At 39.7% G+C, this 15,288-nt stretch overlaps 1 protein-coding gene across 7 annotated transcripts in view; it reads left to right on the plus strand.

Moving 5' to 3' along the window:
* The window catches only part of ERC2 (ELKS/RAB6-interacting/CAST family member 2), a 784,528-nt gene that overhangs the window by 356,444 nt on the left and 412,796 nt on the right, over positions 1-15,288 (plus strand). The window lies entirely within an intron of this gene.

The following is a 15,288-nucleotide window of genomic DNA, read 5'->3' on the forward strand; positions in this document are numbered from 1 at the left end:
ACTGATTGAGTCTGCAGATGGGCCCGTACAGAAATAATTAGCCACTTGCCCCTTATGTTGAGGTGCAAGTGGCCCCTCTTGCCAGCAATTACTGAATCATGGAAAAGAGGAAGCCTTCGGGGAGAATCTGTGCAAACTGAAGCATGAAGGAAAACTGCTTTAATTTTTAAGTTACAGCTATCTTTTTCTTTTAAGGAAGCACTCGAAAGTATGTAAGCCGCCTTCGAACGGACCTACCAGCAACTCCATGTCCATTTCCCAGAGTGTCATTCTTCAAATATTTTGCATTTCCCCCCTTAGTTTTATTCTGAGGGCTTATTTAAGTATTTTAAATATGCTGTGTGATTTCAGTGCTGCATTTAGTTTCACAGTTGGTTCACACTGCACATTAAGTAATGATGGGTGAAGTGTCTGGCTCATGGGCTCTGAAACATTTTCCTCTGGAAAGAACCCTCGCTGCCTCGCAGCGGTCCCTTGTGTTTTCATTGCACTTGGAGGGGGAGGTTTTGCAGTGATCTGCATTGTGGTTCTGTTGGACGCCTCTGGATTTGAATCACTCGGCCCGTGCGTGTCCCCTCATTAAGGACAGAGCCCAGCGGCATTCAGGGACCAGAAGTTGGCTAACGAAGGGTAGACATTGCTGATGGCCATCCTGAAACTCTGATCCGTGAGATTCAGAAATTACACGTGGGGAAGCTGCCTTGGACAATAAAAGAACAAAACACATTCTAGACCTTAATAGGAAACAAAAGTGCATAAACAAAAGCAGACTGCTTCTTTAAATATCCAATTTCAGAACAAGACTAGCTTCCCAGGGAAGTTTAAGGGACCCTGCATCTAATTGGGAAAAGAAGCGGAGTTATGCTTTCCTCAGCGTGAGGCTCACAGATGAGATTGAATTTTTGACACTTTGCAGAAGACAGATTCCTTTCCATTAGCCGGATGAATGTGGGGCCTGCCTCATTATTTTATTTTGTAAATTCTGCATGTACTGTAATCAGACTCTCAAATGCAGATGGCTCTTGCTGGAAGGAATGAACGAAGTTAAACTTTGAAAGGGAGAAAAGGAAAGGCCTGCTTAACCATTTCAGCTCATCTGTCTAGCCCCAGGGTTTAAATAACAGGCCTGTGGGTTGCTGTTCATAATCTTTCTGTGCTTTTCTCCCAATACATTTGAGATCCCATGAAACTCTTCTACCAGGAACTTGAGAGGCAGAGAATATACAGAATCTGTTTCTTTCTATGCTGAAGTTCTGTCCACTAGAATTTACTAGGTCCTGTTATTTTATGGGTACCTATATCGTCATAACCCCCTTGGTGTCATGTTTGGCCTCCAGTGAGTTCTAGATGAGGATAGGCTGTGGATAGGGATCTTTATAAGAAACTGTTGACTTCCATTTAAAAAGCCTTTCAGGGATCTTTGCAGGCCCTTTCTCATAAAAGAGATCCCATCAAATAGCAAAACCCACTGGTGTTTATGCTGTTCTGGAGAAGAAAGGGGCAAGGGAAGAGGACCTCTCTCTCCCAGCCTTGGCTTGGCTGCATGCTCTGGGGATGCTTTTTGAATTCTCAGACCTTTGAAAATAACTTCAGTTACTAGAATATAAGGGAGAGTATTGCCAATATTTTTTTGCAGATGATGATTCAGGGCGAGATGGGTAGCCACTATTATTTCCGAGACTCAGTTTGATGTGAAAATGTTTCCGATCCAGTGTTTGTTAAAACCTCTGGTCCATGAACTGTTGCGTCAACACTATAGCGCTGGTTAAATCTGCAGATTACTAAACCTCGCCCAGACCCAGTAAGTCAGCACCTCTCATTCCTGGGGCCCAGGAATCTGCATTATCCAGGACCCAGCTGATTCTTGTAAGTAGTCAAGTTGGAAACCACACCATTTTGGATAATTTTCCTATTTTAATCATTGAGTATATTTTTCGCAGATGATTCATCACAACACGGGGAGTGATAGGAATAGATGATCCCTTTGGGACCCCTGACTGTACTTGGTTGTGTGAATCATTTGGATGCTGGTGTCTCTCAGAGGTTGCTGAATTACATTCTTTTGGGCTTTTTGTTTTGCTCAGTTTCCAGAGTATTTGAGATAAACATTCAGGATGCCCCAAATTACCATATAATGTTGCGAAGCTCAGACATGACACAGTGGCTTTAGTTAGAATGACACATAAGATTACATGTCCCTAAAGAAGCCATCTGAAGTGAAGGCGAGTTGAGGCATGAGGTAGGTTCGATCTCTGAGGTCCTGCCAGAGCAATTCAAGACTGGGCTCTGGAAGGTTTAGGCTGGGGCAAGTCTTGCCAAGTATAGATAAAGCCCAGTTGTTTAAAGAACCAAAAGTAAAAATATACTAAGTTACAGAATGATTTTCCAGTACTTAAGCCTGGGTATCTAACTGAAGAAATGTTACTGTTTATTTATACCTCTTCTTCTAAAATGAAAATAAAAAGTGAATTTTTAAGTCTTGCCTTTAATACTTGCATTATCACATTCCTTCTTTAGATATAGCCTGATAGGGGTGAAATGTAGTTTAATCTCTGCTTCACAAAACTTTTATTCCAGCTACAAAAGAACTCCGATACCCCGTTGGGTTATTTTACCAATAATATACAATCCTGTATTTTATATATAACACACAAATTATACCAATAGTGAAATTCATGCATACTGAGCTTCAGTAACAACGTGCCCTTTTTAAAATCTACCACAAATACATTCTCTAGCCACCAGAACTGTTGCCTTTGGTGGTTTCTGTTTCCAGCACATGTTACTATGTTTTTGAAATGGCACGTTTGCTGTAGGGGACAGAACATTTAGCATGAAGGATACCAACCAATAACAAAATTAATTGTCTGCAAATAAATGGAGGGTGTTTTGACATAATGTTTCTATTTTTCCACCTAGTAGTTCATCTCCCTGTGCATCCTTTGCCTTTGTATTTGATTTGGGGAGAAAGAGCCAGGATTTGTTTATTTAGGAAGTAACTGCAAGAGCCCAAAAATGATCCACGTCCTAATCCTCCCCCCAGTGGCTCTTATAACAACATGGTGGGAGACTTTTTGAAATGCTACCTCTTCTTAGGAAATTTTCTGCAATGTGAGTATTTCATCTGATTAAGTATTTCTTAAATTAAAGAGCATAGATAGAATGCTTTAAGTTGGAAAATAGTTTGTTGAGTACTAAGTAGACTGCTGTCATTTTTTTTCCCAAATGCACACATACTTTTAATCTCCACTTCAGTTTCTTCTATTACTTCATTTTGAACTCAAGAGAAATAAATCTTTTAATTTTATTCCCCCCCATGGGTCTCAAATATTTAACTCATAAAATTATGTAATCTCTTAAATAAAGCAAAAGACCATCTCCAAATTTAGAATTCAAAACATGACTATAAATAAAATAATTCCTAAAAAAAAAAAAAAGCCTCTTAAAGCCTCAGGAAGACAGTCAAAATTGTGAAAAGACATCAACTCGAAGTCATTTAAATGGCACAGTTTTATGGCTGTCTTAGAATGACCTTGAGAAAATATTTCCCCCAACGAATTCTCTCTTAAATAATTCTTTTGGACAAGGTCTTGATGAGCAAAGTCTCTTGAAGTGATTTGTTTTCTTTGATGCTGCTTTTTTCCTGCAAATTCCAGGGGGCAGAATCTTTGGTCTTAAGATAATGAAAGTAATTTTCCTTTGAGAACTAGGTTTGTGGCTGAATTGTAAAGCCTGTCTGCAGGTGAGATTTAATTTAATCCTTTGAGTACTTAAGAAGCATTCCTGAGACAGTGGCCAAAAAAGTGACCAGATTAGTACTTGGTTTATGGACAGTGTGTGGATCAGAAAAGACTTTTATCCCAAAGACTTTAATGATTTTTTTTTATAGTCATCTTAATGGCAATTTCTAATTACTGAAATATACATTATTTTAACAGTCAAAGATTAGGTGATGCAGTTAAAATTTAAAGTTAAGTGTAAGTGAATTGCAGCCTGAGAATTAAATAGCAACAAAGCAAGCATGGGAGGGAGGTCAATTTCCAGTTTAGAAGAGAGTGGAAAATGACAGTACAAGTATTAAAATGCATAAATGAAAATGGGCAGAAGATCAGTTGTACCTTTCTCCAAATTAGAATCATCTGTAGATAGTTTTCATGGGATTTTAAGGATTTTATAAGATATTTTTTCTATTTGTCCTATTATTTCCTTTCTAATCCTTCTTTTCTGTGTTTTGCATGTTCCAATAAGCAGATCAGTGTTTCTGATGTCAGAGACTATTTGAATAATAAGGAAGCCCATCGGTTTGGAAGGTGTATGCATGGCTGAAACTATGATACAGTGTCATAAAGAATTCGTGGTCAATGTGTGTGCAGATTGTGTGTATTTTGCTGTTTAGTTTGGGGAGTACAAAATATGAAACATTGGAATGTTTTGCATTATAAATTTGATGGGTTTTCAGTTTTTCATGTGAAAAACAAAAGTAAACTCTTCTGACTCTCAAGGTATTCGACAGAGATGAGTTCGCATGCGATTAGGAGTTTTCCTTGTTTAGGAGGTGCTAGACCTCTTAACCACCCTGCCCTCTTCTCCCTGGGCTGAGCCACCGTAAGCAAACCACCAAGATCTTGTCGACAACAATTATTTATTAATTTTCTGACATCATGAGAATTTCTGGAAGTTCCCTTGGACCTTGGTTGCCATTTTATCACCGCACATTTTCAGGATGTTCCATTTCAGAAAACTGGGATGTTTTAAATTTGTTTCCTATTCTACATCTCAAGGGAAAATTGCATGAAATTCCACACTGTGTGGGAACACGCTGTCTTGGTTAGGGGTTGGATCACATTTTAAAATGAGTTTTAAAAGAAAGGAAATCACATAAATGCTCCACAATTCAGATAAGCACCAAGCACGGGAAGCAGGCACTGTTATTTCAGAGTGCTTATCCTTCGGGGTCAGACTGCTGACGATAAAAGAGCATTTTAGACCTTTAAATATAGATTGTGCCCTTTGGGGAGCGGTTTTCTTTCCTGCTCTGCCCTTCGGTTGGCATTCGGCGCTGGTGGAACTTGCTGAGTGCAGTGTCTCAACGAAGCCACAGGGTGTCGACATGCGGTTGTGTGTTCTCAGGAAGACTGTCTGCTAGGTGATTTGAGGCAGGATACCCGCAGTATTTAAAGGACTGGGTCATTTTGGTTATAGTCAAGGAATACTAACTGCGGGCCTACTATGTGCCAGCCCCATGGTAGGGGGTGTCGTTCTGAGTGGTATCACGCACATCCTTTTCTTTGAGTTCAAAATTCTTACCGACATCGTGAGCTGGCTTTAAAGTGTTTGAATTTGTCATGCAACTTTCTGCCCCATGGGAGTGAATCTCAGAAGGAGGAATCAGGGTTGGAAACTACTCAGCCTCCCAGCTAGACGCGGGTTCCCTTCCCTCACCTGGTGGGACTGGACCCCAGTGCAGAAGCAGGCTGCATTCCTGGGCTGAGAAGCCCCTGGGTGGCTGTGGGGCGACGGACGCTGGGCTGGGGCCTCGGAGTGGGGGGACCTGAGTGCGAATCCTTCCTTTGTTGTCTGGGTCATCTTAAACAAGTTTCTTTGCTTTTCATTTTAAATCTGTGATGGGATTTTGAAGAGAAAAGTCAATCCATTTCCAAAGCATTTGGTGGCTTCCATTCTTAGATAAGGTGGCATAACTCACTTTTCCCTGTTCCTTCTCTCTAAAGACAACTTAATTGAGATTGTCGGGAAAGAATCATAAATCTGGAAGGTGTCAAAGGAGGAGTACTGACTGGGGGGTGCCTCAAGATTTGAAGGCCACTGGTGAGTGCCCTCGGCTCCTTCTCACTCCCTGTGTGTCTCTGACTGGGGCCGACGGAGCTGTGCCACCCTGAGCTGCCGACAGAAGTAGGTGAGAAGAAGGCAGGAAGGGGGGGTGGGTTGAAGGCGGGAGGAAGAGAGGAGGGGAATTCCTGCTCTCTGACCAAAAGCCTGGGAAAGGGGAAGCCCAGCTGGGACTTAGCAGTGGCCCAGTTTGCCCACCCCAGCACTGCTAGCAGAACCCGAGAGCCGGCCTCCATCCCCAGTGTCACACCTGCCAGCAGTGGTGGGTGCAAGACGAGATGCTCAGAGCAAATGAGCAGAGCCAGGGCAGGCCAGCCTCCCCCCAGCTCCAAAACCCCTAGGAGCAGCCAGCTGCTGTGCCCTGACAGCAATGTCAGCGAGCCGGGGACGTCTGCTGGAACCCGCGTGCGACGCTCTCACAGGGCAGTCGCCTGCTAAAGCAGAAGATATAAGTAGGAAAACAAAACAGACCTTCTCATGTATATCCAAAATGTCTAGGATACAATAGAAAATTACTCTTCATACCAAGAACCAGAAACATCACCATTTGAAAGAGAAAAGACAACTTATGCCAACACCGACATGAATCAGATATTAGATTTTACTGACAAAAATTTTAAAACAGTTATAAAATTGATTGAACAAGAAATGACAAATTCCCTTCAAAAAAACAGAAAACCTCCCTGGAAGGATTCCGTAGTAGAGTGGACGTGATAGAAGATGGAATCGGGGAACTCTGAGGACAGATCAGTAGTACTTAATCTGAACAACAGAAGGGAAAATAGACTAGAAAATAAATGAACAGAGCTTAGGGACCTGTGGAACAATAACAAAACATCCAATGTATCAACGGAATCCCAGAAAGAGAAAAGAATGAATGTGGGGCTGGAAAAGTATTTGAAGAAGTAATAGCTGTAAACTCTGTGACCATAATGGCATAAAACTAGGAACAAATAATAGAAAGATAAGAGTCTCTACAAATAATCCATGGCTTAGAGAAGTTAAGAACAATCAGTTCTTCAAAGATGGTGCCTCAAAGGGGGAAAAAGTACATATCACTGAATGAAAATGGAAACACATCAAAATCTGTAGGTTATAGATAAGGTAGTATTAAGAGGGAAATTTATAGCACTAAGTGCTTACATTAGAAGAAGTGAAAGGTTGCAATAAACAGTCAAAGTTCCTACCTCAGTGAACCAGAAAAAGAATAACAAAAATAGAACAGAAATTGATACCTTTGAAAAACAGAAACAGAGAAAATCAATAAAATTAAAAGCTGCTCTTTGAAAAAATCAATAAAACCGATAAATCTCCAATCACATTGACAAAGATAAGAGAGAAGATATAAATCACCAACATTAGAAATGAAACCAGATATGCTATTGCATATTCTGTAGCCATTCAAAAGTTGATAGAGGAGTATTATGAATAACTTTATACTCATAAATTTGATGACTTAGTAGAAATGGGCCAATCCTCAAAAAACACAAGCTATCAAAATGTAACCAAGATGAAATGGATAACCTGAATAATCTTATAACCATTAAATAAATTGAGTTTGTAACTTAAAAACTCCTACAAAAAAAATTTCCAGGCCCAGATAGCTTCATTAGAGTATCTTACCAAATAATAAGGCATTAACACTAATTTTCCTCAAGTTTTTCCTGTGAAGGGAAGAGGGAATATTTTCTAACTAATTTTTGAGGCCAGCATTACCTTGATATGCAAAACAGAGAAAGACAATACAAGAATATCCCACCAAAACCTAAAACCAAAACTATATGCCACTGTAGCTCATGAATTTATATATGGACGTCCTCAACAAAAATATTACAAAATCAAATGCAAAAAATATGACAAAATGGGATTTATTCCAGGTTTGCAAGGCTGATTCAGCATTCAAAAAAATCAACCATTATAATCTACCATATGTACAGATAAGAAAGAAAAAAATATATGATCATATTACTTAACACAGAGGAAGCATTTTACAAAATTCAACACCCATTTGTGATAAAAATTCATAGCAAATTAGTAATAGAGGAGAAGTACCTCAACTTGGTAAAGAACATCTACAAAACACCCTACATCTGTCTAACATCTGTCTTTCACCATTATGTTCCTCCTCAGTTCATGAAAAAGGCAAGGATGCATGTTACTACTGCTATATAACATAATAGTCCAAAATTCTCACCACTGCAACAGAAAAAAGGAAAAGAAATAAAATTATCCATTTTTTGCAGATGACATGTTTGTCTACATAGAAAATCCCAAACTATCTTCTAAAAGAAAAAAGAAAAAACCTCATAGAACTAGTGAGTTCAGTAAAATCTCAGGATGCAAGATCAATGCACAAAAATTAATTGTGTTGTTTCTTTATACTTCTAGTGAATATGTGGAAGCTAAACGTAGAATACCCATTTCTAGTAACTCCAAATAAAATGAAATACTTAGATGTGAACCTACCAAAACACACACAGGATCTAGATGCTGAAATTTATAAAATGTTAATGAAGAAAAATCAAAGAAAACCTAAGCAAGCTGAGGTATGTACTGTACTGTATTCATGGTTTGGAAGACTAAACATATAAAGATATTAATTCTCCCAAAATTGAGTTATGGGTTTAATGAAATTCCTACCAAAATCCCAAGGATTTTTACTGACATATACAAGCTTATTATAAAGTTTCCTTGGAGAGGTACAAGTCCTAGATTAACTAAGACATTCTTGAAAAAAGAAAAAAAATAAGGTGGGGAGTATCATTCTGCTGATATTAACCTTTACTAGATAACTTCTGTAATTGATAGTGTTGTATTATTGGAGCAATAGAAACGTAGATCACTGTAACAGAATAGAGAATCCAGAAATACACCTATATAAATATGCCTGAGTTTTTACAAAGGCTGAAAACATTTCAGTGGAGGAAGGATAGTGTTTTTTTAACACACGGTGCTGGATAGAGTGGAAATCCACAGGCCACAAAAATGAACACTGACCTAAACCTCACATCTTATGCAAAAATGAACTCAAATCATAGATTTAAATGCAAACATGAAACTTTCAACTTGTCAGAAAAACTTTAGGATGAAATCTTCAGAATCTAGGGCTAAGTAATGTGTTCACAGAATTGACATTAAAAGCATGACCTGTAAAAGGAAAGGATGAAAAATTGGACTTTCCGCTCTGAGAAACATCCTCTTAGATAAAAATAGTCCAGTTAGAAAATGAGAAAAAGTCATGAACAGACATTTACTGAAGAGGATGTGCAGATGGCAAATAAGCATGGAAAAATATGTTCACCGTCATGAGCCCCTGGGGAAATGCAAAATATAGTGACCAAATGGTACGTCACTACAGAGCCATCAGAATTAATTGAAGAATAATGACAACAACAACAAAAGTTTGGTGGGAATGTAGAGAAACCAGATCATTTGTACGTTGCTGAAGGAAATGTAAAATGGTACAACCACTCTTGGAAAGAGTTTTTGGCAGTTTCTTACACAGCTAACATTGCGACTCCCATGTGACCCAGCAATTGTACTCTGGTGGCATTTATCCCAGAGAAGTGAAATTTTACATTCGTAGAAAAAACTTGCACATGAATTTTCATGGTAGCCTATTTGTAATAGCCCCAAACTGGAAATAACCCAAAAGTCACTCAGCAAGTGAATGGTTAAACAAGCTGGTATATCCATACCCTGGAATATTACTTAGTAATAAAAAGGAGCAAATTATTGATACATATAACAACTTAGGATGGATCTCCAGAGAATCACGCTGGGTGAAAAAAGCCAGTGCCAAAGATTATATACTCTATGACTAAAAGTTTATGTAACATTTGTGAAATGACAAAATTATAGGGAAAAAAGCTCTAATATTAAAATCAGAAATCACATTACTACTGATTCTACACAGATAAAAGGGATTACAAGAGAGTACTATGAACCATTGCATGCCAACAAATTGATAACCTAGGTTAAATGGACAAATTCCTAGAAACATGAAACCTACTAAGACTAAATTATGAAGAAATAGAAAATCTGAATAGACTTATAGCTAGTCATGAGATTGAATCAGTAATCAAAAATTTCTGAACAAAGAAAATCCTGGATTGAATGGCTTCATTGGGGAAGTCTACCAGTCATTTAAAAAACTAATACCAATTCTCAAAAACTTCTCCAAAAGATGAAGACAGAGGAGCACTTTCTAATTCATTTTATGAGTCCAGCATTACCCTGTTATTAAGGGCAGACAAAGATACTATAAGAAAACTACAGACCAGTATCCCTTATGAAGTTGATGTAAAAATCCTCAACAAAATACTAGCAAACCAAATTCAGCAGAATATTAAAAGGATTATACATGATGACCAAGTGGGGTTTATTCTTGGAATGCAAGGATAGTTTAACTATAAAAATCGATCAATGGAATACACCACATTAAGAGATTGAAGGGGAAAAAACACAATCATTTCAACTGATGCAGAAAAATAATTTGACAAAAGTTGACATCCTTTTCACGTGAGAAACATTAAAAGAAACTATGAATAGGAAGAAACTGTCTCAACATAATAATAGCCATGTATGAAAAACAGAAAATAACAAGTGTTGACCTGGATGTAGAGAAATTGAAACCATTGTGCACTATTGATGGGGATGTAGAACAGTACAGTCATTGTAGGAAACAGTATGGAGGGTCCTCAAAAATTAAAATTAGAACTACCATGTGATCCAGCAATTATATTTCTGGGCATGTATCTAAAAGAATTGAAAGCAGGGTCTTGAAAAACTTTCTGAACAAAGAAAATCTTGGATTGAATGGCTTCATTAGTGAAGTCTACCAGTCATTTAAAGAACTAATACCAATCCTCAAAAACTTCTCCAAAAGATGAAGAAGGAGGAACACTTTCTAATTCATTTTATGAGTCCAGTACACTCATGTTCATAGCAGCACTACTGACAACAGCTAAAATGTGTAAGCAACCCAAATACCTATCAGTGAATGAATGGGATAAGCGGAATAAGGTATATATAGACAATGGACTATTACGAGGTCTTAAAGAGGAAGGAAATCTGACATATGCTACAACTTTGGATTGTACTTTGGATGAACTTGAGGACATTGTGCTATGTGAGATGAGCTAATGACAAGAGGACAAATACTGTAGGATTCTACTCCCATGAAGTATCTAGAGTAATCAGCATCAGAAACAGAAAGTAGAATGGTGGTTGCCAGGGGGCTGGAGAGTATGGGCGAACAGAACATTATCATTTAATGGAGCTTTACCAGGTGAAAAGAATTTTGGAGATGGATGGAGATGATGGCTGCACAACATTATGAAGTTATTTTATACTACTGAACTATACACTTACAAATGGGTAAGACAGCAAATGTTCTATTTTGTGTATTGTACCATAATAAAGAAAAAAGGAGAAGAAAAGGGATTTCTGAAGTATTGTAAGAGATTAGCAGGCCTATAGATTCATGCTTCCCAAGTGACCTATTTCTTTTTTTAAATATGCAGTCTGTCATGGAACAATATGTTGTCCTACTGTGTATGATCATTGTGTGTTTCTGGCTGCATGTCACACACGGGTTCAAAAACACCTCCGTTTGTCTATGCATTGCTCAAGGTGACAAGTCCATTGATCATGTCCTGGAATATTTGTGTGATACCCAGTCACTCTCAACTATTGTAGTTATCACAGACTGGTGCCAAAGGTTGCATGGACCACATTTCGACAAGTGTCTGAGTCAAACCTCAGCCCTACGGGTCTTTAGGAACTTGAGAGAAGAGTTCAGAACACCTGCTCCAGGATGGTGTGTTTTGCTGGTTCAGGAGCCAGCCCCAAGGCCCTCCCTAGGTGTTGGACTGTGTGGGTCCTTTTCTTGGGCTGCCATACTCTGAATTTTTTTTTGATCTTATGAACGAGCACTCAGGATGGAAGGTGAAGACGGCAATACCTGGGCTCTCAGCCTCCCTTGCAGTTGGGCTGCATGCCTTTCCTTGGCCCTTCCCATTAGATTCACCTGCCCCAGGGTTGTTGGGGGTCTGAGGGTCTCTGTTGCAGTGACTGCAAGGTCAAGACCATGAGGCTGCTCAGCTGCAGGGCTGGCGCCGGTGTCGGGCTCTGCCGCAGTGTGGCTGGTGCCGTAAGCCTTGGTTTCTGGTGTCTGTCCCCCTGGCGCAACAGTGTCTGCAGAGACCAGGTGCATCGTGACTGTAGGTACCCTTCGGCTGTTTCCCCCGACCGCTTCTCCAGCCTTTCTGGTGGTTTTGTGAAACCCCCTTCTTCTCTCCTTAAACCAGGTTGAGTGGTTTCTCTTGCTTCAGCTCATAACTTTGACTGACACCCTTGGGGTGCATAACACAAACTTCAGAGATGTGTGTTATAGAGAAGATAAACTTTATTAGTAACTGAATTTCAGAACTCTATGAAAAAACCCACCAGAAAGATACCTTTGGGTAATATTTGAAAGCGTGAGGATGTATCAGTATATTTTAGGTACTCTGTAACCTCATGTAGACCTTCTCCATTGCTTTTAATTTCTTCTTTGTAGAATCCCAGAACTGGAGGGGCTTAGCCATCACCTGCCGCGGACTCTCCCTTTCATTCAAGACCCTCTCCTGAGGGGTCCTTTCTCCCTTCAGGAACTAAATGTGTGGTATTGTCAACATAGGTGGATGCCCTGGCTAGAAATACACCTGGGGATGAGAGAGCTTCTGTCTTAATGGAGCTCACAGCTGTGTTGTGGAGACAGACAAGTAAAGAGGTGATTTCAAAAGCTTAAGTTTAGCCTGGGCTTGGTGGGGGTTGGGATGAGTCAGAGAAGACTTCCTGGAGGAGGTGAAGAATATATTGATATGTAAAGGTTTGATTAGGACTTACGTGAAAAATTGAGATGGAAAGAGTACTCTAAGCAGAGGAAATGGAAGGGCAAAGATGGAGAGGCTATGAAGAGAGCCTGGTCCTGGAGGGGAGCAGGGTGGCTTGGCAGGCCTTGGGGGTGGACGGCAACCAGGGAGTTGTGCATCTTGCTAAGTGCACTCTTTTTCTGCTGCTTATGAAATTTCTCAGAAAATCCCCACTTTATACCTGCAAACCTCCACATCCTGACCCTGGTTTTCAATGTTCTTATTTTCCAGTTTCTGTTATTGGAACCTGCACTACCTCACCCTTTGATGAAAAAGGTTCCAAACATGTTTTTCTTGTACATAACAATTTGTGAACATGAGAAAGCTATATAGTAATTTTGTTTAAAGATAGAGGATTTTGCATTTACCCCAGTGTTCTTAAAATTTAAATTTTAAGATTTGAATCCTTGGAGTAACAAAGGAACATTTCCTCCTGCAATGAGTCCTTTAAAAAGGGAAAAGCATATTGCTCAAAACATTTAAAGAACCATTCTGGTATTTTGTAGTTGGTTTTAAGTATCTTTTATTTTGTTTATTATTTTCAAGGAAAACACATTGGTAGATGCAGGAAAGTATAAAGAAAAGTAAAATCATAAGTCACCCAATTACCAAGTATTAATGTTTTAGTGAGTTCCTTTTAAATATGTTTTGTTCTATGCAATAATTTTTTTTCAGAATTAATGTCATGTTACTTTGCATTTTGCTCTTTTTCCCTGAAGATTCTGTTGTTTCTGTTTAGTTAGCAATTGTATGCAAAAATGATTTTAAATACTTGGATAATGGTTAAATGTACCAGTAATCTGTAATTGCTGGTAGCTTGCACAGTTTAGTTTTAAGCAGGCATCTATGTTATTTATTTATTATTTACCCATGTGTATGATATTTATTATTTTTATATATAAACATAAACTGAAAATGACCCATCATCTCACCAACCAGATAATCCCAGTAGGCATTAAAAATGAATAAAACCCACATGACTAGACAATGCGAGCAGAGAACTGCAGAAAAGTGCAAAAATGAAAAACAGAAGCTCCCTTCCACCTTCTGCACCCCAGACCCTTTGCCCCAACGTTAAACACTGTTAAAATTTCTTGTATTTTTTCCAGAAAAAAGAATTATATATCAATACCACACATGTATATCTATTTATAGAATTATTTTTTATTTACACAAGAGACTATATTCCCCAGCGTGATGTACACCTTGTCTTAATTAAGAATCATTCGTGGTCACCTTTGTGTGATATTTCTTAAAGTGGTGCGTGCCTACATCTGTAAATGTCTCCAATTCCAGATCTGTTATTCAATCCTGTCTGTGGTTTTTAGATGTGTGATAAGTAGATGTATCACCAGCCCCCAGTTCTCCAGCTCTTAGCTCCTACCTGCATACCCGTAGGCACCCTGACCCTCAATTTCTTCAGGCTTCTCGGTTTTCTCGGGAGGCCAGAGGGCGTCTTGCATGGACTCACACCCACTCTTCTTTAGCCTCCAGTTCCAGTGCCGCAAGTCCCTTGAAATCAGTGCCTACCACTGCCCCAGGGTCCATGCCTGTCCAGGGCGCTGTCTCGTCGGCCGGGGAGTGCCTGACCAGTGTGCTTGGAACCACCGTGGCTTTGCACGCATGCGCATACGCAAATATATCCGTGGGTGGGTGTGTACTCAAAATAGTCACACTCTCTGAAGGGTCAGTCCTCTTAGCTGCTGGCTCCTTGTATGTAGCGCGACTCCTGACATGCACCCCTCGGGCTCTCGTTCACTGGTCTGTTTGCTTAGGCTGCGTGGGAGCGCGTGAACACGCGGCTGGGGTGGAGGGAGCCTGGCGTGTGACCGCGGGTGATGGCGCCTCCTGGGTTCCTCTGCTCTCCTGGATGGTGGTTGCCGGGTGGGAGCACATTGCATTTGATGAACTGTAACCTGGATTTCCAGGGTGACTGTCTCAAGGTAGAAAACATGTCTTATTAGAAAAATACATTGGCAGAAAGAAAAAAAAAGGAAGGAAGGAAAGAAAGAAGGAAGGAAGGAAAAAAGGGCCACGTATGTCAGCGTGCATCCATTGTGACCCTTGGAAAAATCAGCCAAGTCCCCGGTCCTGCCGAGCGAGGGTCTGCAGGTCCCTCCCTGTCTCTGCAGGCAGAGCTGTGGTGCTGCCTGTATGGCTGCCGCCTCCGCTGTCACCCTCTCCTCCTCATTACTGATGCTACCATCACCATTATTTGCATTGCCATTCCAGATTCATGCTAAAGGAATCAAGTAATCCCAAATTTGTTTGAGTCACACATTATGAAACATACATTTGGAATGATTTCCTGCTAAAGTCTGGGTGCAGAAGACAAATATTTTGAATGGACTTATCTTAGAGTTGCACTGCTTTTTTTCCTTGTCATTTTAAAACGCTTAATACGAATAAATTGTTTGTACAGTGGGGCTTTTTAAAAATCCTCAGATAAGAAATACATGGTTTGAAAGCAGAGAATAAAAACATGAATGATAATGTACGCAATGCCCAGGAGAAGGTCCTTGCT

This window comes from Manis pentadactyla, chromosome 1 (assembly GCF_030020395.1).
Source record: "Manis pentadactyla isolate mManPen7 chromosome 1, mManPen7.hap1, whole genome shotgun sequence".
Classification (NCBI taxonomy): Eukaryota; Metazoa; Chordata; class Mammalia; order Pholidota; family Manidae; genus Manis; species Manis pentadactyla.